This window comes from Ranitomeya variabilis, chromosome 5 (assembly GCF_051348905.1).
Source record: "Ranitomeya variabilis isolate aRanVar5 chromosome 5, aRanVar5.hap1, whole genome shotgun sequence".
In the NCBI taxonomy this organism is placed as follows: domain Eukaryota; kingdom Metazoa; phylum Chordata; class Amphibia; order Anura; family Dendrobatidae; genus Ranitomeya; species Ranitomeya variabilis.
Window position 1 is genome coordinate 80,079,909 of NC_135236.1, and position 25,919 is coordinate 80,105,827.

General features: G+C 45.1%; 1 protein-coding gene across 1 annotated transcript in view; it reads left to right on the forward strand.

Moving 5' to 3' along the window:
• Nucleotides 1–25,919, forward strand: part of LOC143774866 (adhesion G protein-coupled receptor E3-like) — a 123,845-nt gene that overhangs the window by 3,380 nt on the left and 94,546 nt on the right. The gene's annotated exons all lie outside the window — the stretch shown is intronic.

Below are 25,919 nucleotides of genomic sequence, written 5' to 3' on the forward strand. Positions count from 1 at the left end.
TACTATGCTGCTCCTTTGACTCAGACCACAACATTGCCCTCTCAGGGTACTGATCCACAATCAGACCCTGATGAGACTATGTTGCCCCGCCACGAACGCTATACCACCGACCGACACAGTGACACAGACGAAGTTGCACACGAGCTCGAAGAGGAGGTAATAGATGACCCAGTTGTTGACCCCGATTGGCATCCATTGGGGGAACAGGGTGCAGGCGGCAGTAGTTCAGAAGCGGAGGTGGAGGAGGGGCCACAGCAGGCATCAACATCGCAACAGGTTCCATCTGCCGGGCCCGTATCTGGCCCAAAACGCGTGTCAAAGCCAAAACCTGTTGGAGGACAGCATGGCCATCCGGTTAAAGCTCAGTCTGCAATCCCTGAAAAGGGATCCGATGCTAGGAAGAGTGCAGTCTGGCATTTTTTTAAACAACATCCAATTGATCAGCGCAAAGTCATCTGTCAAAAATGTTCAACTAGCTTAAGCAGAGGTCAGAATCTGAAAAGTCTCAATACTAGTTGCATGCATAGACACTTAACCACCATGCATTTTCAAGCCTGGTCTAACTACCAAACGTCCCTTAAGGTTGTAGCACCCTCGGCCAATGAAGCTAGTCAGCAACGCAACATCCCTTCCGTCACTGTAAGGCCACCATTTTCCGCACCACTGGCAGTATCTGTGCAGGTTTCTTTGCCAGCCAAAAGCAGTCAGGGTCAGGGAATCACCAGTTTTGTAGGAGGAAATATTGCATCTAGGGCACCGGCGGAAACAATACCGTCTCCAACCGTCTCTCAGTCTGCCATGTCCACCGGCACACCCGAAAGTTCCACGATCTCCAGCTCTCCAGTCCAGCTCACACTACATGAGACTCTGGTTAGAAAAAGGAAGTACTTATCCTCGCATCCGCGTACACAGGGTTTTAACGCCCACATAGCTAGACTAATCTCGTTAGAGATGATGCCCTACCGGTTAGTTGAAAGCGAAGCTTTCAAAGCCCTGATGGAGTACGCTGAACCACGATACGAGCTACCCAATCGACACTTTTTTTCCAGAAAAGCCATCCCAGCCCTGCACCAGCATGTTAAACAGCGCATCGTCCATGCACTCAGGCAATCTGTGAGTACAAAGGTGCACCTGACTACAGATGCATGGACCAGTAGGCATGGCCAGGGACGTTATGTGTCCATCACGGCACACTGGGTGAATGTGGTGGATGCAGGGTCCACAGGGGACATCAATTTCGGGACAGTTGTGCCTAGCCCACGGTGTAGGAAACAGTTGGCTGTAGGCGTTCGCACCCCCTCCTCCTCCTCCTCCTCGTCCTCCTGCAGAAGCTACAGCTCTTCCACAGACCGCAGTCGGCCAACCACTCCATCGGCAGATGACACTGTTGCACACCAGTTGTCCCATTATGGGCCAGCTACTGGCAAGCGTCAGCAGGCTGTATTGGCTATGAAGTGTTTGGGCGACAACAGACACACCGCGGAAGTTCTGTCCGAGTTCTTGCAACAAGAAACGCAGTCGTGGCTGGGCACAGTAGATCTTGAGGCAGGCAAGGTAGTGAGTGATAATGAAGGAATTTCATGGCTGCCATCTCCCTTTCCCAACTGAAACACATTCCTTGCCTGGCTCACACCTTAAACCTGGTGGTGCAGTGCTTATTGAAAACTTATCCTGGGTTCTCCGACCTGCTCCTCAAAGTGCGTGGACTTTGCTCACATATCCGACGTTCGCCTGTACACTCCAGCCGTATGCAGACCTATCAGCGGTCTTTGAACCTTCTCCAGCATCGCCTAATCATAGACGTTGCAACAAGGTGGAACTCAACACTGCACATGCTTCAGAGACTGTGCCAACAGAGGCGGGCTGTTATGTTTTTGTGGGAGGATACACATACACGGGCAGGCAGTAGGATGGCAGACATGGAGTTGTCAGGTGTGCAGTGGTCGAAGATAGAAGACATGTGTCAAGTCCTTCAGTGTTTTGAGGAATGTACACGGCTGGTTAGTGCAGACAACGCCATAATAAGCATGATCATCCCCCTAATGTGTCTGCTGATGCAAAGTTTGACGCACATAAAGGATCAGGCGTCTGCACCAGAGGAAGAGGAAAGCCTTGATGACAGTCAGCCATTGTCTGGTCAGGGCAGTGTACAGGACGAGGTAGCGGGCGAAGAGGAGGTGGAGGACGAGGAGGATGATGGGGATGAGTATATTTTTAATGTGGAAGCTTTCCCGGGGGCACTGCAAATTGGTTGCGTGGCAAGGCCGGGTTCTGGTTTTTTGAGGGACACAAGTGACGTAGATTTGCCTGAAACTGCCCCTCAACCAATCACAACCGGAGGTTTGACAACTGGAACTTTGGCCCACATGGCGGATTATGCCTTACGTATCCTAAAAAGGGACACACGCATTACGAAAATGATGAACGATGACGATTACTGGTTGGCCTGCCTCCTTGATCCACGCTATAAAGGCAAATTGCAAAATATTATGCCACATGAGAACTTGGAACTAATATTAGCAACCAAACAATCAACTCTTGTTGACCGTTTGCTTCAGGCATTCCCAGCACACAGCGCACGTGATCGTTCTCACACGAGCTCCAGGGGGCAGCAGACTAGGAGTGTTAGGGGTGCACACATCAGAAGTGGCGTTGGACAGAGGGGTTTTCTGACCAGGTTGTGGAGTGATTTTGCTATGACCGCAGACAGGACAGGTACTGCTGCATCAATTGAAAGTGACAGGAGACAACATTTGTCCAGTATGGTTACTAACTATTTTTCATCCCTTATCGATGTTCTCCCTCAACCGTCATTCCCATTTGATTACTGGGCATCAAAATTAGACACCTGGCCGGAATTGGCAGAATATGCATTGCAGGAGCTTGCTTGCCCGGCAGCAAGTGTCCTATCAGAAAGAGTATTCAGTGCTGCAGGTTCAATATTAACCGAAAAAAGGACTCGTCTGGCTACCCAAAATGTTGATGATCTAACATTCATTAAAATGAACCACAACTGGATTTCGAAATCTTTTGCCCCACCTTGCCCGGCCGACACCTAGCTTTCCTATGAAAAGCTCTTGCCTGTGGACTACTGTGAATTACTTTTCTAATGTCTAATTTGCTGCAGCTGATTGTCCAGCATACGACATGTTTACACCTCCCTAAATGGCCAAACTCCACACACGGGGCCGTGGTATTGCGACTTGGCGCAAGCACCCGTGAGACTGCTGTTTGTCTGAAGAGGTGGGTGTGCTGGCTTTTGGTCGACGGCATTGCTACTGGGTCCCTCATAGTACAATAAAGTGTCTCTGGCGGTGGTGGTGCGCACCCAACGTCAGACACACTGTTGTAACATGAGGGGCCCTGGGCCTGTACCGCTGGCCACAAGAGAGTTCACCCACCCCCAGGTCAAACATTGGTCTACCACTTCCACAGTTATCTCTCACACTTCCACCAATGTTTAGTCTATGCGCTGACATCCTTCCATACCTGCCACTGACAATACCATTGTGTTGACATGTATGATGGTACTTAACATAGTCAGGGGCAGTGTCCTCTATTTACCACAGTAAATACTTTGCACTAAATTAGTAGGTCTGAAACAACGCAGAGGATCCCACCCCTGAACCTAATGATTGCACCCTTTAGTGTTTTTGTTTTGTTTTAATGCGAGACATTCACATTTATTTGTTGTTTTGGACTACTAACTGGCAGACACTCATTACAATCGGCCTCCGTTGACCAGACCACTGCTGCCCATGTACCCCTGGAACCAATTATAAAGTGCCTACAGCCAGCCCATTTAAGTATGTTAGGCCTTCGAAGCCTGTCTGCGGTCCCTCCTTTCACTAGGCCTCCACTGACCTGACCACTGCTGCCCGTGTACCCCTGGAACCAATTATAAAGTGCCTACAGCCAGCCCATTTTAGTATGTTAGGCCTTCGAAGCCTGTCTGCGGTCCCTCCTTCCACTAGGCCTCCACTGACCTGACCACTGCTGCCCGTGTACCCCTGGAACCAATTCTAAAGTGCCTACAGCCAGCCCATTTTAGTATGTTAGGCCTTCGAAGCCTGTCTGCGGTCCCTCCTTCCACTAGGCCTCCACTGACCTGACCACTGCTGCCCGTGTACCCCTGGAACCAATTTTACAGTGCATAGAGCCTATTTTTTTATTTTATTTAATATTAATAAAGCCATGATGTACTACGCTGTACCACGCTATGAGCTACCCAGTTGACAATTCTTTTGCGAGAAAAGCCATCCCACCACTCCACCAGCATGTTAAAGACCACATTGTCCTTTCATTCTGTCAATCTGTGAGTCCAAAGGTACACCTGACAACAGACACATGGAGCGGTAGGCATGGCCACGGAAGGTTACGTGTCCTTTGTGGCGCAATGGGTTAATGTATTGGATGCATGGTCCACACAGGGGACAGCCTGGTAAGTCTGTCTGCAGTCCCTAATTCAAGTTGTCCTCAAATGAATAAATCTGAGCTTCAACCTTCTGGCTCTCATTAAGTGCTGTGTTTTTAAAAATTGGTGGTTCCGGCCTACTAACGGTGTCTGCCCCTGCCTGGTGTTGTCCTCAAATGAATAAAGCTGAGCTTCTACCTTCTGGCTCTCTTTAAGTGCTGTGTTTTTAAAAATTGGTGGTTCCGGCCTACTAACGGTGTCTGCCCCTGCCTGGTGTTGTCCTCAAATGAATAAAGCTGAGCTTCTACCTTCTGGCTCTCTTTAAGTGCTGTGTTTTTAAAAATTCGTGGTTCCGGCCTACTAACGGTGTCTGCCCCTGCCTGGTGTTGTCCTCAAATGAATAAAGCTGAGCTTCTACCTTCTGGCTCTCTTTAAGTGCTGTGTTTTTAAAAATTGGTGGTTCCGGCCTACTAGTGGTGTCTGCCCCTGCCTGGTGTTGTCCTCAAATGAATAAAGCTGAGCTTCTACCTTCTGGCTCTCTTTAAGTGCTGGGTTTTTAAAAGATTGGTGGTTCCGGCCTACTAACGGTGTCTGCCCCTGCCTGGTGTTGTCCTCAAATGAATAAAGCTGAGCTTCTACCTTCTGGCTCTCTTTAAGTGCTGGGTTTTTAAAAGATTGGTGGTTCCGGCCTACTAACGGTGTCTGCCCCTGCCTGGTGTTGTCCTCAAATGAATAAAGCTGAGCTTCTACCTTCTGGCTCTCTTTAAGTGCTGTGTTTTTAAAAATTGGTGGTTCCGGCCTACTAACGGGGTCTGCCCCTGCCTGGTGTTGTCCTCAAATGAATAAAGCTGAGCTTCTACCTTCTGGCTCTCTTTAAGTGCTGTGTTTTTAAAAATTGGTGGTTCCGGCCTACTAACGGTGTCTGCCCCTGCCTGGTGTTGTCCTCAAATGAATAAAGCTGAGCTTCTACCTTCTGGCTCTCTTTAAGTGCTGTGTTTTTAAAAATTGGTGGTTCCGGCCTACTAACGGTGTCTGCCCCTGCCTGGTGTTGTCCTCAACTGAATAAAGCTGAGCTTCTACCTTCTGGCTCTCTTTAAGTGCTGGGTTTTTAAAAGATTGGTAGTTCCGGCCTACTAACGGTGTCTGCCCCTGCCTGGTGTTTGTCCTCAACTGAATAAAGCTGAGCTTCTACCTTCTGGCTCTCTTTAAGTGCTGTGTTTTTAAAAGATTGGTGGTTCCGGCCTACTAACGGTGTCTGCCCCTGCCTGGTGTTGTCCTCAACTGAATACAGCTGTGCTTCAACCTTCTGGCTCTCATTAAGTGCTGTGTTTTTAAAAATTGGTGGTTAGGGCCTACTAACGGTGTCTGCCCCTCCCTGGTGTTGCCCTCAACTGAATACAGCTGAGCTTCTACCTTCTGGCTTTCGGCCTACAGTATCAGATATTAAACTGCATTTGGCCTACTAGTGTGGTTGGGCCCTTAAAACAGTGTCTGCTGCTCTTGGGTTTGCTACTCCACTGAACAAAGCAGTGCCGCCTGTTTAGTCCTGTTACCAATTTTGAACTGCATTTAGCCTACTTTATTCTTTGGCCCTATATCTGTTTCCTCCTCATCCTGCCCATTGCCCAGCCACTGCTAGATGAGTCTGCTGGTACATTGACCCAGACCACTACATTCCCCTTGCACTCTACACAGCCAGAATCTGACCCTGCTGAAAGTAAGGTTCCCCTTCCCGCATGTTATACCACCTTACACAGGGACAAAGAGGAAGGTGCAGATGAAAGTGCAGGTTCCTTCATCAGGTGGGGGGGCATACCCGTTGGCCACGTCACTGGCACAGGGCCCCTTAGAGTACGCAAAAGTGTCGCTGCTGGTGGGAGGCGCCCCCGCCGTGCAAACACACCGCTGTACTTTGAGGGGCCCTGTGCCAGTGCCAATGCCAACGAGTGGGCCCCCCTGCTTGCTTAGGATCACAGCATTTGCAAACTTGACATACTTACCTCTCACTGCTCCACCGCCGTGACGTAGTCCACGTTTCCTGTGCCCACTAAAACCTTGAACCAGCCCTACCCCCCACAACTTTTGCCAAATGACTACCAATTTCCAATGCCCAACTATTATTATAAAGTTCATTAAGATTGACAAGCTTCAGAAACAAGAATGGATGTTTTTGGCATTAAAATGGGCACTGTAGGTGTTTTCCTGGCCTCCACTCACTGCCGACTATGCTTCCCCATTGACTTGCATTGGGTTTCGTGTTTCGGTCGATCCCCGACTTTCAGCGATAATCGGCCGACTGCACTCGACTCGACTCTGGACAAAATCGGGTTTCACAAAACCCGACTCGACCTTAAAAAAATGAAAGTCGCTCAACCCTACTATACAATTATCTAACTGGTCACTTTCCATGGACTTTGATAAATGCTACAGTTGCTATGAGTTTAGACGTAATCTCATGGTTTGTTAGTTTATTTAAAATCTGTAAAAATAGGATAATGTGGATTATCATGGCCTACCAAGGCTGCATTATGAATGGTCTGCTCGGATTTACATGGTTGGAAACAAAGAAAGAAAGAAGTGTGTATAAAATATTCAGGATCACCAATCATAAAATATTGTACATTTTATTAATGAACGCAATTTAAAATTATAAAAACAATTAATAAAGCAATTAAGGTTAAAAAATGACCACCAGATGGTCTGTGTAGGGACCAGCAATCCTCCTCCAATATGCTTGCCAAAAACAGGAATTCCGCAATAATATTGCTGTACAGTGATGAAATAGTCACAAGTTTGTAAGGAGTAAGCATGAGGCCAGGACAGGCACGTAAGTGGCCTAAATGGGTGCTCCATCTATCACCATGCTGCCAGCAGGTTCCAACACAATCGTCTTATTATAGCATGAGGCAGTCATAGTAAGTGTCCTTCGAACCACTATGGCCGAGAAGCAGCCCATAGTCGTCTATGGAGTACTGCATTGTCCTCTGACCCCATGAAAGGACTATTGAAAAGTGACCTTAACCCCTTTCTGACATTGGGTGGTACGCCCACGTCGGAATCTCCCTTTTTGGTGAGGCCTCCAGCACCTTTCCGGGCACATGACAGCTGATCTATACAGTTGGCATGTGTGTTGTGAATTCCGTTCTCGGGCTCCTTCCTGTGGTCATGAATGGTACTTTGGTGAGTTCAGTTCTTGGACTCCCTCTGGTGGCTTTGAGTGGAATTGCTGGTCTTTGAGCTTGGCTTCCCAGCTGCCCTCGTTTATTGCAAGGCTGGCTTCCCTATTTAACTCCACTCAGATCGTTACTTCATGCCAGCTGTCAATGTCTTAGCACTGGTTCAGATCTCTCTGGGATTTCTCTGATGACCTGTCTACTTCAGCAGAAGCTAAGTCCCTGCTAGTTCATTTGTTGTTCATTGCCTTTTGAATATATTTCTTAGTACATTCTATGTTCTTGTCCAGCTTGCTATCATGATATTTCCTTGCTAGCTGGAAGCTCTGGGGTGCAGAGTTGCACCTTCACATCGTGAGTCGGTGTGGGGGCCTTTTTGCATACTCTGCGTGGTTTTTTGTAGGTTTTGGTACTGACCGCACAGTTCCCTTTACTATCCTCTGACTATTTAGTGAAGTCTGGCCTCCTTTGCTAAAAACTGTTTCATTTCTGTGTTTGTGACTTTCCTCTTAACTCACAGTCAATATATGTGGGGGGCTGCCTTTTCCTTTGGGGAATTTCTCTGAGGCAAGGTAAGGCTTTGTTTCTATCTTTAGGGGTAGTTAGCTCTTAGGCTGTGAAGAGGCGTCTAGGGAGAGTTAGGTACGCTCCACGGCTATTTCTAGTGTGTGTGATAGGATCAGGGTTGCGGTCAGTAAAGCTCCCACATCCCCAGAGCTTGTCCTTAATTTCTGTTACCCATCAGGTCATTCCGGGTGCTCCTAACCACCAGGTCCATAACACATGTGCACCCAACAGCCACGGGTAGAATCACGATCCACCGGCCACTGTTAACTATTTAAATGTCGCTGCCAATCTCTGACAGAGGCATTTAACTCATGACAAGAAAAAAATTCAAACCGCCAGAATTACGTATTTTTGGTCGCGGCTACATTGCAATAAAATGCAATAACGGGCGATCCAAAGATCGTATCTGCACCAAATTGGTACCAGTAAAAATGTCAGCTCAGCACTCAAAAAATAGGCCCTCACCAAACCCCAGATCATGAAAAATGGAGACTCTACGGGTTTCAGAAAATGGCGCCATTTTTATTTTTTTAGCAAATTTTTGATTTTTTTTTCACCACTTAAATAGAAAAGAACCTAGACATGTTTGGTGTCTGTAAACTTGTAATGACGTGGAGAATCATAATGGCGGGTCAGTTTTAGCATTTAGTTAACATGGTAAAAAAAAAAAAAACAACTGTGGAATTGCACTTGTTTTTGCAATTTCACTGCATTTGGATTTTTTTTCCCCCGCTTTCCAGTACATGATATGTTAAAACAATTGGTGTCGTTCAAAAGCACAACTTTTCCCACAAAAAACAAGCCATCACAAGGCCAAATTGACAGAAAACTAAAAAAGTTATGGCTCTGGGAATAAGAGGAGTGAAAAACCAAAACGCAAAAACTGAAATACGGTACCCCTGGTCGTTACGGGGTTAAAGGTCTCAACATTTTTAATGTTTATGCCATCAAGTGTATTCTGTGACCATGTGTGTTTGCAACAATTAAGCTTTAGGGCCTTTTTGTGGGGGAAAAAAACTGTTTATGTTAATTATTAGGTTCTGCAAATATTTCTGAAGAGAATCCCATAAATATAATTTTTCAAGTGTGCCACAAGGTTTTAAGAAGGGTGGAAAATATTACGTTATGATTGTTGTATGCTAAATAAAATGGTGCACTCTGCTGTAGATGTTGACCATATCTAACCTACCAATGCAAGGATACAAGGATGTTACAGCTGATTGTGCCAGCTTTATGCAGAGCGTGTTGAAGTGTACAACAGCTGCAGGCTTATGCTTGTAATTTTCTTGAGCAGACAGCAAATGGCATTGTGTTAACTGTGACAGCAGGTTGATACGCGTCTAGTTCCTTTCTAGTCTGTACTGTTTAACCTTTTTGTGATGATGCAGATAATGATGGCTGCATGTCCCAAATAAGACTGTTCAACTTCTCATAATGTAAAAGTAACAATGTTTCTGCTGAAAGGTGAAATCTGCAAATGAATTGTTGGTGTATTGTAATAAATTCTTACACTTAAGGCTCATTCAGACATCCGTTTTTCACCCATTATAGTCTATTGTGCTCTTCCCATGTCCAGGTGTCCACACAAAAAAAATTTAGAGATGAGACTTATTTTTTGGTCTGAGTCAATGACCACAATCATCCATACTATTCTTAGGGTTTGTGAAAATCACAGACAACACATTGATGCCACAATCGGGTGCTGATGGATGCTATGGAAACCTGAAGCCAATGAATAGTCTAAGGGTCCATGCCAAAGTATGTGTGCACAAAGTGTTTCAAGGAGTTTTTTTTTTTCAAAAGATTCCTGAAAAAAGTGCTCAGCAAACACTTGGAAAACCTTTCCTATCCATTCCTGTCAAACACTGACCTGCTATTCATTCGTTCAGTCTTTTTTTTTTTTTTTTTTTAATTCGTTTATTAACCAGAAAGTGAAAATACACAATATACATACTTGTGTTCATTAGCATTACAGTCAATATGGAACATGTACATTGTATATATGATTAAAAATCACAATTTGTACTCAACATATCCTATACTCCATTTAAACTGTACAAACCCAATATGGAGTCATGAAGAATTAACAGTCATTGAACCAAAACTACAACTGTATCCTACAAACTATTTTTCTGCCATTAAACAATAAGCTCGCATCCTCCTTTGCATGACATCTAAAGAAATTTGACACCTTGCACTAACGCAATTATCCATAAGTCTATAAAGTGAGGTGAGAGGAGTTTCATCCACTCCAAATTTTCTCAAATTTATTTGGACATCCTCTGTTTTGATAAAGTGTACGTTCATATGGAATGACCGAATTTACCAACTCAACCCAGGCTCTGAGGGAGGGGCATGAACCCCCCATCCACCGCATTGCCATCATCTTCCTTGCCATAAAGAGGACTCCCGTAAAAAAATCCCAACATGATGACCCCAAGTCTCCTCGTCCCATACCCCAAATAGACAAATTAATGGTTCAAGAGGAATAGGAGATAGGACTTTGGAGGAAAGTAGTGATGTCACCTACCTCCAATATTGAAGGATAATAGGACAACTCCACATCATGTGGATAACATCTGCGTCTGGTGAATGACAACGCAGACATTCCGAAGAGTGAAGTCGACCCATCTTAACCCCTTCACCCCCAAGGGTGGTTTGCACGTTAATGACCAGGCCAATTTTTACAATTCTGACCACTGTCCCTTTATGAGGTTATAACGCTGGAACACTTCAACGGATCTTGGTGATTCTGACATTGTTTTCTCATGACATATTGTACTTCATGATAGTGGTAAAATTTCTTCGATATAACTTGCGTTTATTTGTGAAAAAAATGAATATTTGGTGAAAATTTCGAAAATTTTGCAATTTTCCAACTTTGAATTTTTATGCCCTTAAATCACAGACATATATCACGCAAAATACTTAATAAGTAACATTTCCCACATGTCTACTTTAGATCAGCACAATTTTGGAACCAACATTTTTTTTTGTTAGGGAGTTATAAGGGTTAAAAGTTGACCAGAAATTTCTCATTTTTACAACACCATTTTTTTTTAGGGACCACATCTCATTTGAAGTCATTTTGAGGGGTCTATATGATAGAAAATACCCAAGTGTGACACCATTCTAAAAACTACACCCCTCAAGGTACTCAAAACCACTTTCAAGAAGTTTATTAACCCTTCAGGTGTTTCACAGGAATTTTTGGAATGTTTAAATAAAAATGAACATTTAACTTTTTTTCACACAAAATTTATTTCAGCTCCAATTTGTTTTATTTTACCAAGGGTAACAGGAGAAAATGGACCCCAAAGGTTGTTGTACAATTTGTCCTGAGTACGCTGATACCCCATGTGTGGGGGTAAACCACTGTTTGGGCGCATGGCAGAGCTCGGAAGGAAAGGAGCGCCATTTGACTTTTCAATGCAAAATTGACTGGAATTGAGATGGGACGCCATGTTGCATTTGGAGAGCTCCTGATGTGCCTAAACATTGAAACCCCCCACAAGTGACACCATTTTGGAATGTAGACCCCCTAAGGAACTTATCTAGATGTGTGGTGAGCACTTTGACCCAACAAGTGCTTCACAGAAGTTTATAATGCAGAGACGTAAAAATAAAAAATCATATTTTTTAACAAAAATGATCTTTTCGCCCCCAATTTTTTATTTTCCCAAGGGTAAGAGAAGAAATTGGACCCCAAAAACTTGTTGTGCAATTTGTCCTGAGTACGCTGATACCCCATATGTGGGTGTAAACCATTGTTTGGGCGCAGGGCAGAGCTCGGAAGGGAAGGAGCGCCATTTGACTTTTCAATGCAAAATTGACTGGAATTGAGATGGGACGCCATGTTGCGTTTGGAGAGCCCATGATGTGCCTAAACATTGAAACCCCCAACAAGTGACACCATTTTGGAAAGTAGACCCCTTAAGGAACTTATCTAGATGTGTGTTGAGCACTTTGACCCAACAAGTGCTTCACAGAAGTTTATAACGCAGAGCCGTAAAAATAAAAAATCATATTTTTTCACAAAAATGATTTTTCGCCCCCATTTTTTTATTTCCCTAAGGGTAAGAGAAGAAATTAGACCACAAAAGTTGTTGTGCAATTTGTCCTGAGTACGACGATACCCCATATGTGGAAGTAAACCACTGTTTGGGCGCATAGCAGAGCTCGGAAGGGAAGGAGCGCTATTTTACTTTTCAATGCAAAATTGACTGGAATTAAGATGGGACGCCATGTTGCGTTTGGAGAGCCCCTGATGTACCTAAACATTAAAAACCCCCACAAGTGACACCATTTTGAAAAGTAGACCCCCTAAGGAACTTATCTAGATGTGTTTTGAGAGCTTTGAACCCCCAAGTGTTTCACTACAGTTTATAACGCAGAGCCGTGAAAATAAAAATTCTTTTTTTTTCACAAAAATTACTTTTTAGCCCCCAGTTTTGTATTTTCACAAGGGTATCAGGATAAATTGGACCCCAAAAGTTGTTGTCCAATTTGTCCTGAGTACGCTGATACCCCATATGTGGGGGGAACCACTGTTTGGGCGCATGACAGAGCTTGGAAGGGAAGGAGCGCCATTTGGAATGCAGACTTAAATGGATTGGTCTGCAGGCATCACGTTGCATTTGCAGAGCCCCTGATGTACCCAAACAGTACAAACCCCCACAAGTGACCCCATATTGGAAACTAGACCTCCGAAGGAACTTATCTAGATGTGTTGTGAGAACTTTGAACCCCCAAGTGTTTCAATACAGTTTATAACGCAGAGCCGTGAAAATTCTTTTTTTTTTTCACAAAAATGATTTTTTAGCCCCCAGTTTTGTATTTTCACAAGGGTATCAGGATAAATTGGACCCCAAAAGATGTTGTCCAATTTGTCCTGAATACGCCGATACCCCATATGTTGGGGTAAACCCCTGTTTGGGCACACGGGAGAGCTCTGAAGGGAAGGAGCACTGTTTTACTTTTTCAACGCAGAATTGGCTGGAATTGAGATCGGATGCCATGTCCCGTTTGGAGAGCCCCTGATGTGCCTAAACAGTGGAAACCCCCCAATTATAACTGATACCCTAATCCAAACACACCCCTTACCCTAATCCCAACAGTAACCCTAACCACACCTCTAACCCAGACACACCCAACCCTATTCCCAACCGTAAACGTAATCCAAACCCTTACCCTAACTTTAGCCCCAACCCTAACTGTAGCCTTAACCCTAGCCCCAACCCTAGCCCTAACCCTAGCCCTAACCCTAACCCTAGCAATAACCCTAGCCCTAACCCTAACCCTAGCCCTAACCCTAGCCCCAACCCTAGCCCTAACCCTAGCCCCAACCCTAGCCCCAACCCTAGCCCTAACCCTAGCCCTAACCCTAGCCTTAGCCCTAACCCTAGCCCTACCCCTAGCCCTAACCCTAGCCCTAACCCTAATGGGAAAATGGAAATAAATACATTTTTTTTATTTTTTTATTTTTACCTAACTAAGGGAGTGATGAAGGGGGTTTGATTTACCTTTTTAGCGGGTTATTTAGCGGATTTTTATGATTGGCAGCCGTCACACACTAAAAGACGCTTTTTATTGCAAAAAATATTTTTTGCATTACCACATTTTGAGAGCTATAATTTTTCCATATTTGAGTCCACAGAGTCATGTGAGGTCTTGTTTTTTGCGGGACGAGTTGATGTATTTATTGGTAACATTTTTGGGCACGTGACATTTTTTGATCGCTTTTTATTCCGATTTTTGTGAGGCAGAATGATCAAAAACCAGCTATTCATGAATTTCTTTTGGGGGAGGCGTTTATACCGTTCCGCGTTTGGTCAGTACGATTACAGTGATATCTCATTTATATAATTTTTTTTATGTTTTGGCGCTTTTATACGAAAAAAACTATTTTATAGAAAAAATAATTATTTTGGTATCGCTTTATTCTCAGGACTATAACTTTTTATTTTTTTGCTGATGATGCTGTATGGTGGCTTGTTTTTTGCAGGACAAGATGACGTTTTCAGCGGTACCATGGTTATTTATATCTGTCTTTTTGATCGCGTGTTATTCCACTTTTTGTTCCGCAGTATGGTAATAAAGCGTTGTTTTTTGCCTCGTTTTTTTTCTCTTACGGTGTTTACTGAAGGGGTTAACTAGTGGGACAGTTTTATAGGGTAGGTCGTTATGGACGCGGTGATACTAAACATGTGTACTTTTATTGTTTTTTTTTAATTTAGATAAAGAAATGTATTTATGGGAATAATATATATATATTTTTTTCTTTATTTTGAATTTTTTTTTTTTTTTTTTACACAAGTGGAAATTTTTTTTTTTACTTTTTTACTTTGTCCCAGGGGGGGACATCACAGATCAGTGATCTGACAGTGTGCACAGCACTCTGTCAGATCACCGATCTGCCTCACAGCTCTGCAGGCTTACCAGCGCCTGCTCTGAGCAGGCACTCGGTAAGCCACCTCCCTCCCTGCAGGACCCGGATGCCGTGGCCATCTTGGATCCAGGCACCTGCAGCGAAGAAGAGGTAAGAGACCCTCGCAGCAACGCGATCACATCGCGTTGCTCTGGGGGTCTCAGGGAAGCCCGCAGGGAGCCCCCTCCCTGCGCGATGCTTCCCTATACCGCCGGCACACTGCGATCATGTTTGATCGCGGTGTGCCGGGGTTTAATGTGCCGGGGGCGGTCTGTGACCGCTCCTGGCACATAGTGCCGGATTTCAGCTGCGATATGCAGCTGACACCCGGCCGCGATCGGCCGCGCTCCCCCCGTGAGCGCGGTCGATCGCGTATGACGTACTATTCAGTCGGTGGTCATACGGGCCCACCCCACCTCGACGGGATAGTACGTCATATGTCAGAAAGGGGTAAAAAAGCCGTATGGGAGTCAAATACGATTGATATATATAATTGTGTCATTCTATTATTGACCGATGGGGATACTGTAAGTGGAGACTCTAAAATTTCCTCCCATTCTTCCTCCTGTACATCAGAGATGAGTCTCTCCCACCTCCCTTTGATAAGTCCTATAATTGATCCCGTCCCCGCTGACAACATATAGGTATATAAGGAAGAAATAAGGCCCTGGGGTCCCTGGGATTTGAGGATTCCTATCAGAGGTAAAGACGAAATTGTGCGGCCTATGTCCACCCCCCTCATGTATGACTGGAAAGCTGATCTTAATTGTAAGTAACGAAAAAATTGGGATCTTGGAATATCGTACTTAGACTGCAATTGTTCAAAGGACACAAAGGTTCCCTGGTTATGTAAATCCCCCACCGAGGTAACACCATGCATCACCCAAAAATCAGTGGACGGGTGGTTTAGCAGAGCCGGAAAGTAGTTATTTTTCCACAAGGGCATTTCAGCAATAATATCTGTAAATCCCACAACTTTTTGAATTTGTCTCCAGACCAATCGTGCCAATCGGAGCATGGGTAGTGGGTGAGGGGTACTCATTTTTTCTGTTTCTAAAAAACTCAATGGACACTCCACCTGAGCAGAATGAAGCAGATGATGTTCAGAGTTAGGGAGACAACCACCAGGCATCCACGTGTCCAATGCTTTAGCCTGCCAGGTAATATAGAAAAAAATCCGGTAATGCCGCTCCACCCCCCCCGTTTAGGCCTCTGCAAAACAGACAGTCTAAGTTTGGGTCAAGATTTCCCCCATATAAAGGAAGTAGTCTGGGAATTTAAATTTGTAAAGAGGGACTTAGGTACCGGCACTGCACTATGTTGAAGGCAATAACTAAGTTTCGGGAGTAAAATCATTTTTATTAGGTTAATACGGCCTGCAACAGATAGTGGAAGTTTGTTCCAAGATGCAAATTTGGATTTGACCAAATCTAGTAATGGGTAGACATTGAGACGCAGATCAGAGTTACTATTTTGAGACATATAGATACCCAAGTATTTGAAATTGGATACGACAGGTAGTAAGGACAGAGTTTCAAGATTTGGCATTGGGGCACAAGAGAGAGGCAATAGAGCAGATTTGTCCCAGTTTATATACAGGCCGGAGTATTTACTAAAGACATCTATGGTAGCAATCACTTTGGGTAGTGTTTCCTCAGCCTTATCCATAAATATCACCATATCGTCAGCATATAGGCCGATGGTGTCCACCCGACCCGCTATATCTATGCCCTTGATATCAGGAGAGGATCTCATACGTATTGCCAGTGCCTCTATTGCAAGAGCAAAAAGAGTCGGCGAGAGGGGGCACCCCTGGCGAGTTCCCCTAGATAATGAGAGGGACTTAGAGATGGAACCATTTATGATTATGCGCGCCTTAGGCTTCATATATAATACATTGACCCACCTTAGAAACTTATCTCCAAAGCCATACTTCTGTAAACATGCTGACAAAAAGGGCCATTCGAGAGAATCAAAGGCCTTAGCCGCATCCAAGGATGCTAATGCCCAATTGTTATCAGACACCAAAAAGCTATATTGAATTATTGATTGAACTCGCCTGATGTTAATAGAGGTATTTTTTCCCGGCATAAAGCCAGTCTGATCTGAATGAATAAGATCTAGAATAATGGAATTTAGTCTAATGGCCAGGATTTTAGTGAAGATTTTATAGTCTACATTAACTAACGATATGGGTCGATAGGAGCCACATTCCAGAGGGTCCTTCCCCTCTTTTTTGAGTATGACAATATGTGCTTCATAGAAGGTTTCGGGCATATATCCTCCCTCCCATATACCCTGGAATACTTTCAATAGGAGTGGCGCTAGTATATCCAGATATCTTTTGTATAGCTCAACGGGAAACCCGTCCGGCCCGGGAGCTTTCCCAGAGGATATATCCATTATTGCATATTCTACCTCCTCCAATGTAAATTTAGCATCCATAAAATCTCGTTGAGTGGGATTCAGTGTGGGTCATGTTACATCTGACAGATAATCTAAACATTGCGAAACACCGAGGCCACTCTTGGAGTTATACAATGACTCATAATAGTCATAAAAACAGTGAAGTATTCTTTCTGTTGTGGACATCAATAGACCGTCTGGTGCACGAATCTGCAGTATTGTATTAGATGTATTATGTTGACGCACCAGATAGGCTAGAAATTTACCAGTTTGATTTCCCAACTCAAAATATGACTGACGTGCGAAGAATAGCTTACGCTTAGACTTGGTGTCCATGTGCTGAGTATACAGTCTCTGTGAGGTCAACCACTCAATTCTATTACCACTAGTTTGGCTAGATATATATGCAGCCTCTGCATCTTTCAGTCTCTCTTCCACCTCATCATCCTCTCTCGAAGTCACTCTCTTTATATATGAAATTGTGGAAGACAAAAATCCTCTCAAGTATGCCTTGAGAGTATCCCAGTGTAAATTGACATTCTGGGGTTCTGGGTGGGACGAGATGAAACAGTTCAACTAGTCCACTGTTCTGTCATTATGATCCATTAGTTTCAACCAAAAGGGGTTCAGTTTCCAGACCACACCACTCCTTGGTTGCCCAAATTTGAGTTTGATCGAGTTTTGATCGAGTATGATCGGGCTATGGTCTGATATCCCCCTATTACCATGTTCCACACTATCCACCCACGTCGCCAACCCGCTGAAACTGAATATGTAGTCTATACGAGACAGGGACCGTTTGGTAGATGAGTGGCAGGTATACCCTTTCACTCCAGGGTGACGCATTCGCCACAGGTCCAACCATCCACTGCCCTCCATAAATGATGCCAGCTGGGTCGGGATCAAGGAGGGGGGCTCCCCCGATCTCTCATCATCCAATCTCAATCTATCAAGGCTATTATCCATAGCTAAATTAAAATCTCCCATAGAAATGACTTGTGCGTCTGGATAGTTTAAAGCAAAGCTCATCGCCATCTGGAGGATTGACATATTAGCCAGGGGAGGGTTGTAGATATATAAAATTACATATTCGTTAGAATTAATTAGCGCATGCACAAAATCAAACCGGCCTTCAGAATCCCTTCGGGCCTCTCTAGCCTCCCATCTGACATCTCTATGTATTAGTAATGATACTCCTCTCGAGTAGCTAGTGTGGAAAGTGTGTATATACCATTGTACCCATGGTTTCTGCACACATCGGGCTGTATCTCTGGTCAGATGTGTCTCTACCAAAGCTACTATATGAGGGTGGTGGCGTCTGACCTCCGAAAAAACCTTAATTTTCTTTAGGGGGGACTTAATACCTCGTACATTCCATGTCATACATACTATTTCAGATCCCATGTTTACTTATCCAAATATGGTATGCGTTGTTACTCAGGCAAAGGTCAAAGGTAGCACATAGTAAACAAGAATATCGTCGGCGGCAGTTTCTACTTAAATAACAAAGAAAACCAATAGGAAAGGAAAAGTTAAACAAGAACCAAACAGTATAGGAGCAACGTCCTGTGCTCCTGTTATCAAGAAAGATACAGCGTCCGGTATTGTTGGTAATCTGGACATTTCCTGAGAGAGCTTCACATTTAGTAATCAGAAGGATTTTACTTGACTAGATTCATTTAGGATTCCTTTGCACAAGACGCCCCATGTGTCATGTCGGACGCTGTTCAGACCAGGTCGTTCGACAGACAGCGGTAACTCCGCTTTTGACCACTATTTGCTCATTGGCGTCGGCTAGATTTTATCTAGCTTTTCCGGGGTTAATTTACCTGATCCTCGGATTGGAAGCTGGGCCATGCCCATTGCCTTTAAATAGTTCTCCTGATCATTGGGAGTCGCCGATTATAGCTTCTGTCTTGTGCACTGTTATCTCGGTCTGGAGTGGAGAGCTGGTTGTTGGAGATTCGTTGCTGGTGGTGTATTTTCCTTAGTCTTATTTACTCCTTCCTATATTTGTATTTATTTTGCCCTGCACATTTATAGTGTATTCCTGAGTGACTGCGGCGTGGTGTATATTTTCCTTTATCCTTGTCTGTGCTAACTGTGGGTATTGGTATATTACCTCTTCACTGGGTGGTGGGCAGAGGTTTCAGCCTAGGGTTGAAACAGGAGACAGGGTGAGGTTCGAGGCCTGGACATGCACACCATCAGTGTAAACTTCAGGTAGAGGGTCAGTCAGGATTTCCCTAGTATGAGGGGCCCGGGTTATTAGCTCTCGCTCACCTAGTTCCCCCGTGACACCATGAGATCGTAGCCATTCAGCTACCTCCGCTGGATCCGTGAAGAACACAGAAGAACCTTTATGGACAACTTGGAGTCGAGCCGGGTAGATCATTGAGTAGATGATGTTTCTGTCTCTGAGTTGCTTCTTGATCTCCATAAATCTGGCCCTTTGCTTCTGGAGTTCCATGGAAAAATCTGGAAAGATTGAGACCACAGCGTTATTAAATTTAATAGGGCTATTTTGCCATGCCAGTCGCAAAATCGTATCTCTGTCCTTGCAGTTAAGAATCCGTGCCAGAAAAGGTCTAGGTGGGGCCCCGGGTGGGAGAGGCTTTGTGGGTACTCGATGAGCTCTTTCCACAGCGAACGTTGAAGAAAATTCATCACCCAGAGAAGACTTGAGCCACTGTTGTGAACTATACTTTTTGGCTCCCTCTTGTGGTCACTAGCGGTATGGCTCTTGGATTTTCTTTCCCCAGGTTGGTAGTCACCTGGTTCGTTAGACCCTGGGTGTTCCTATTTAAACTTCCTGGATTCTTAGTCCATTGCCTGGCATCAATGTAATCAGTCCTTGTCTGGTTGCTCCTGTCTACTGGTCCTGATTTTTGCAAGATAAGCTAAGTCCTGCTTTCTTATTTTTGTTCATTTGCATTGTTCTGTTTTTTGTCCAGCTTGTTCATAATGTGATTCCTGATTTTGCTGGAAGCTCTAAGGGGGCTGATATTCTCCCCCCACACCGTTAGTCGGTGCGGGGGTTCTTGGATATTCAGCGTGGATATTTTTGTAGGGTTTTTCGCTGACCGCATAAGTCCGCTTTCTATATTTCTGCTATTATATAGTGGGCCTCTCTTTGCTGAATCTAGTTCATACTTACGTTTGTCCTTTCTTCTTACCTCACCGTTATTATTTGTTGGGGGTGTGTCTTTACTTTGGGGTACCTTTCTCTTGAGGCAAGTGAGGTCTGATTTTCTCTGAAAGGGTTAGTTACTTCTCCGGCTGGCGCGAGACGTCTAGAACCAACGTAGGTACGTTCCCCGGCTGCTATTAGTTGTGGGCTAGGATCAGGTATGCGGTCAGCTCAGTTACCACCTCCCTATGAGCTGGTTTTTTATGTTTGCAGACTATGCTGAAAACCCTGAGATCCTCTACCATTGGGATCATAACAGAATGCCAGGCCGAGTGAATAGTTAATGCATTGCAGAAGTGGGATTAAAAGAAAAGAAGTTCTGAGGTTTTTTTTTTTTTTTCTTCTTCCCCTTTATCTCTGAGTGGCTTGAAGCTCTGCTGCAGACATGAATGTTCAGACTCTGATTACTAGTGTGGATCAGCTTGCTGCACATGTGCAGGGCATTCAGGATTTTGTTATTAGCAGTCCTATGTCAGAGCCTAAGATACCTATTCCTGAGCTATTCTCTGGAGATCGATTTAAATTTAGGAATTTTAGGAATAATTGTAAATTGTTTCTATCTTTGAGACCTCGTTCGTCTGGAGACTCAGCTCAGCAAGTTAAAATTGTTATCTCCTTCTTGCGGGGCGACCCTCAGGATTGGGCTTTCTCATTGGCGCCAGGAGATCCGGCATTGGCAAATATTGATGCGTTTTTTCTGGCGCTCGGATTGCTTTATGAGGAGCCCAATCTTGAAATTCAGGCAGAGAAGGCTTTGCTGGCTATCTCTCAGGGCCAGGATGAAGCTGAAGTGTATTGCCAAAAATTTCGGAAATGGTCCGTGCTTACTCAGTGGAATGAGTGCGCTCTGGCCGCAAATTTCAGAAATGGCCTTTCTGAAACCATTAAGAATGTGATGGTGGGCTTCCCCATTCCTACAAGTCTGAATGATTCTATGACGCTGGCCATTCAGATTGATCGGCGTTTGCGGGAGCGCAAATCCGCTAATCCTCTGGCGGTGTTGTCTGAACAGACACCGGACTTAATGCAATGTGATAGAATTCAGACTAGAACTGAACGGCAAAATCATAGACGTCAGAATGGGTTGTGTTTTTACTGTGGTGATTCTACACATGTTATATCAGCATGCTCTAAACGCCTAACAAAGTTTGTTAGTCCTGTCGCCATTGGTAACTTGCAGTATAAATTTATTTTGTCTGTGACTTTAATTTGTTCATTGTCTTCCTACCCTGTTATGGCGTTTGTGGATTCAGGTGCTGCCCTGAGTCTTATGGACTTGTCGTTTGCCAAGCGCTGTGGTTTTGTCCTGGAGCCTTTAGAAAATCCTATTCCTCTTAGAGGAATTGATGCTACGCCATTGGCGGAGAATAAACCGCAGTATTGGACACAAGTGACCATGTGCATGACTCCTGAACATCGGGAGGTGATTCGTTTTCTTGTTCTGCATAAGATGCATGATTTGGTCGTTTTGGGTCTGCCATGGTTACAGGCCCATAATCCAGTTTTGGATTGGAGGGCTATGTCTGTGTCAAGTTGGGGTTGTCAGGGAATTCATTGCGATTCCCCGTCGGTGTCTATTGCTTCCTCCACTCCTTCAGAAGTTCCTGAGTATTTGTTTGACTATCAGGATGTATTCAGTGAGTCCAGGTCCAGTGCTCTTCCTCCTCATAGGGACTGTGACTGCGCTATAGATTTGATTCCTGGTAGTAAGTTTCCTAAGGGACGATTATTTAATCTGTCGGTACCTGAGCATGCCGCGATGCGTTCTTATATAAAGGAGTCTTTGGAGAAAGGACATATTCGTCCATCCTCTTCCCCTCTTGGTGCGGGATTCTTTTTTGTGGCCAAGAAAGACGGGTCTTTGAGACCTTGTATAGACTATCGGCTTCTGAATAAAATCACGGTTAAATTTCAATATCCTTTGCCTCTGTTGTCGGACTTGTTTGCCCGGATTAAGGGTGCCAAGTGGTTCACCAAGATAGACCTTCGTGGTGCGTACAACCTTGTGCGCATTAAGCAGGGAGATGAATGGAAAACTGCATTTAATACGCCCGAAGGTCATTTTGAGTACTTGGTGATGCCTTTTGGGCTCTCTAATGCTCCTTCAGTGTTTCAGTCCTTTATGCATGACATCTTCCGGAAGTATCTGGATAAATTTATGATTGTTTATCTGGATGATATTCTGGTTTTTTCTGATGATTGGGACTCCCATGTAAGGCAGGTCAGGATGGTGTTTCAGGTTTTGCGTGAGAATGCTTTGTTTATTAAGGGCTCAAAGTGTCTCTTTGGTGTGCAGAAGGTTCCCTTTTTGGGTTTTATCTTCTCCCCTTCTGCTGTGGAGATGGACCCAGTCAAGGTCCGAGCTATTCATGATTGGACTCAGCCCACGTCGGTTAAGAGTCTTCAGAAGTTCTTGGGTTTTGCTAACTTCTACCGTGGTTTTATCGCTAATTTTTCTAGCGTTGTTAAACCTTTGACGGATATGACCAAGAAAAGTTCTGATGTTGCTAACTGGGCTCCTGCAGCCGTGGAGGCTTTTCAGGAGCTGAAGCGCCGGTTTACTTCGGCGCCTGTTTTGTGTCAGCCTGATGTCTCGCTTCCCTTTCAGGTTGAAGTGGATGCTTCTGAGATCGGTGCAGGGGCCGTTTTGTCGCAGAGAAGCCCTGGTTGCTCAGTAATGAGACCATGTGCTTTTTTTTCTAGGAAATTTTCGCCTGCTGAGCGGAATTATGATGTTGGCAATCGGGAGTTGTTGGCCATGAAGTGGGCATTTGAGGAGAGGCGTCATTGGCTCGAGGGTGCTAAGCATCGTGTGGTGGTTTTGACTGATCACAAAAATCTGATGTATCTCGAGTCTGCTAAACGCCTGAATCCTAGACATGCCCGTTGGTCATTATTTTTCTCCCGTTTTGACTTCGTGGTCTCGTACCTGCCTGGTTCAAAGAATGTTAAGGCTGATGCTCTTTCTAGGAGCTTAGTGCCTGACTCTCCTGGAGCCTCAGAGCCAGTTGGTATTCTTAAAGAGGGTGTAATCTTGTCGGCCATTTCTCCGGATTTGCGACGTGTGTTGCAGAGATTTCAGGCTGATAGACCTGACTCTTGTCCACCTGACAGACTGTTTGTTCCTGATAAATGGACCAGTAGAGTCATTTCCGAGGTTCACTCCTCGGTGTTGTCAGGGCATCTGGGTATTTTTGGCACCAGAGATTTGGTGGCTAGGTCCTTTTGGTGGCCTTCCTTGTCACGGGATGTGCGGTCATTTGTACAGTCCTGTGGGACTTGTGCTTGGGCTAAGCCTTGCTGTTCTCGTGCCAGCGGGTTGCTTTTGCCCTTGCCTGTCCCGAAGAGGCCTTGGACACACATTTCCATGGATTTCATTTCGGATCTTCCAGTGTCTCGGGGCATGTCTGTCATCTGGGTGGTATGTGATCGCTTTTCCAAGATGGTCCATTTGGTGCCCTTGCCTAAGCTGCCTTCCTCTTCTGATCTGGTTCCGTTATTCTTTCAGAATGTGGTTCATTTGCACGGCATTCCTGAGAATATCGTGTCTGACAGAGGATCCCAGTTTGTTTCCAGGTTCTGGCGATCCTTTTGTGCTAAGATGGGCATTGATTTGTCGTTTTCATCTGCCTTTCATCCTCAGACTAATGGCCAAACTGAGCGAACAAATCAGACTCTAGAGGCTTATTTGAGATGTTTTGTTTCTGCAGATCAAGATGATTGGGTGACCTTCTTGCCGTTGGCTGAGTTTGCCCTTAATAATCGGGCTAGTTCCGCTACCTTGGTTTCGCCATTTTTCTGCAACTCTGGTTTCCATCCTCGTTTTTCCTTGGGACATGTGGAGCCGTCTGACTGTCCTGGGGTGGATTCTGTGGTGGATAGGTTGCAGCGGATTTGGGATCATGTGGTGGACAACTTGAAGTTGTCACAGGAGAAGGCTCAGCGTTTTGCCAACCGCCGCCGCGGTGTGGGTCCCCGACTTCGCGTTGGGGATTTGGTGTGGCTGTCTTCTCGCTTTGTTCCTATGAAGGTCTCCTCTCCTAAATTTAAGCCTTGCTTCATCGGTCCTTATAAGATTTTGGAAATTCTTAATCCAGTGTCCTTTCGCTTGGAACTTCCTGTGTCGTTTGCCATTCACAACGTGTTCCATAGGTCTTTGTTGCGGCGGTATGTTGTGCCTGTGGTTCCTTCTGTTGAGCCTCCTGCTCCGGTGTTGGTTGGGGGCGAGTTGGAGTACGTGGTGGAAAAGATCTTGGATTCTCGTCTCTCCAGGCGGAGGCTTCAGTATCTGGTCAAGTGGAAGGGCTATGGTCAGGAGGATAATTCCTGGGTGGTCGCCTCTGATGTGCATGCGGCCGATTTGGTTCGTGCCTTTCACACTGCTCATCCTGATCGCCCTGGTGGTCTTGGTGAGGGTTCGGTGACCCCTCCTTAAGGGGGGTGTACTGTTGTGAATTAGACCTTTTGGCTCCCTCTTGTGGTCACTAGTGATATTACACTTTGATATTCCTTCCCTTGCTTGGTATCCACCTGGCCTCGTTAGTCCAGGGGTGTCGCTATTTGAACTTCCTGGATTTTCAGTCTGGTGCCTGGCATCGTTGTAATCAGATCCTTCTGTTTGCTCCTATCTGCTGGTCCTGGTTCTTTGCAAAATTAAGCTACGTTCTGCTTTCTTGTTTTTGGTTATTTTCTGTGCTCTTATTTTTGTCCAGCTTGTACTAAATGTGATTCCTTATATTGCTGGAAGCTCTAGGGGGCGGATGTTCTCCCCCCGTGCCGTTAGACGGTTCGGGGGTTCTTGAATATTCCGCGTGGAGTTTTTGTGAGGGTTTTTGCTGACCATATAAGTCATCTTCCTATATTCTGCTATTAGTTAGCGGGCCTCTCTTTGCTAAAACCTAGTTCATTTCTTGCGTTTGTCTTTTCTTCTTACCTCACCGTTATTATTTGTTGGGGGCTTGTATCCAACTTTTTGGGGTATTTCCTCTGGAGGCAAGAAAGGTCTTTCTTTTCCCTGCTAGGGTTAGTTAGTTCTCCGGCTGGCGCGAGACGTCTAGAATCAACGTAGGTACGTTCCCCGGCTGCTGTTATTTGTGTGCTAGGTTCAGGTATATGGTCAGCCCAGTTACCACTGCCCTATGAGCTGGGTTTTATGTTTGCAGACTTCGCTATTGTCTCTGAGACCCCCTGCCATTGGGGTCATAACACTTCTTTCCTCTGATGCTTCACTGCATTCAACCCCTTGGGTTCACTTCCTTTCCTGGAGCAGCAGCACTGTCCTGGCTGCACGGCTCCGCTCTCTGCTCTCCTTCCTCTCTCCTCACTGTCTGCTCCAGGCTAATTTAACTCCTCCTCCAGACCAGAACACCTAAAGCTGGGGGAGATCCCCTGAATCCGGATTCAGAGCTCCCCCTTCTGGCCTGGATTCAGAATGTGTTGAATGTAGGTGCTTACCTGGTAAAGGAAATCCTCCTTGCCTCCAAGCATGATATCGTCCTCCCCGAAAGGAAGGCAACATCACTGTAACAACCGGTTACCTGGGGTGTTACAGAGAGACGACGCGTTGATCACAAGAGCTTACACTGTACAGATGAGAGAGGACCCTGCTGACCATAAGAGGAGGGAGAGACTTACCCAGTTATTCTGGAGATGGAAACAGACTGTACTGTACAAACTGTTCTCTGCTGGGAACCAGTGATCTGTGATGTCCCAGATACTGGCCACCACTATACCAGGCATGGA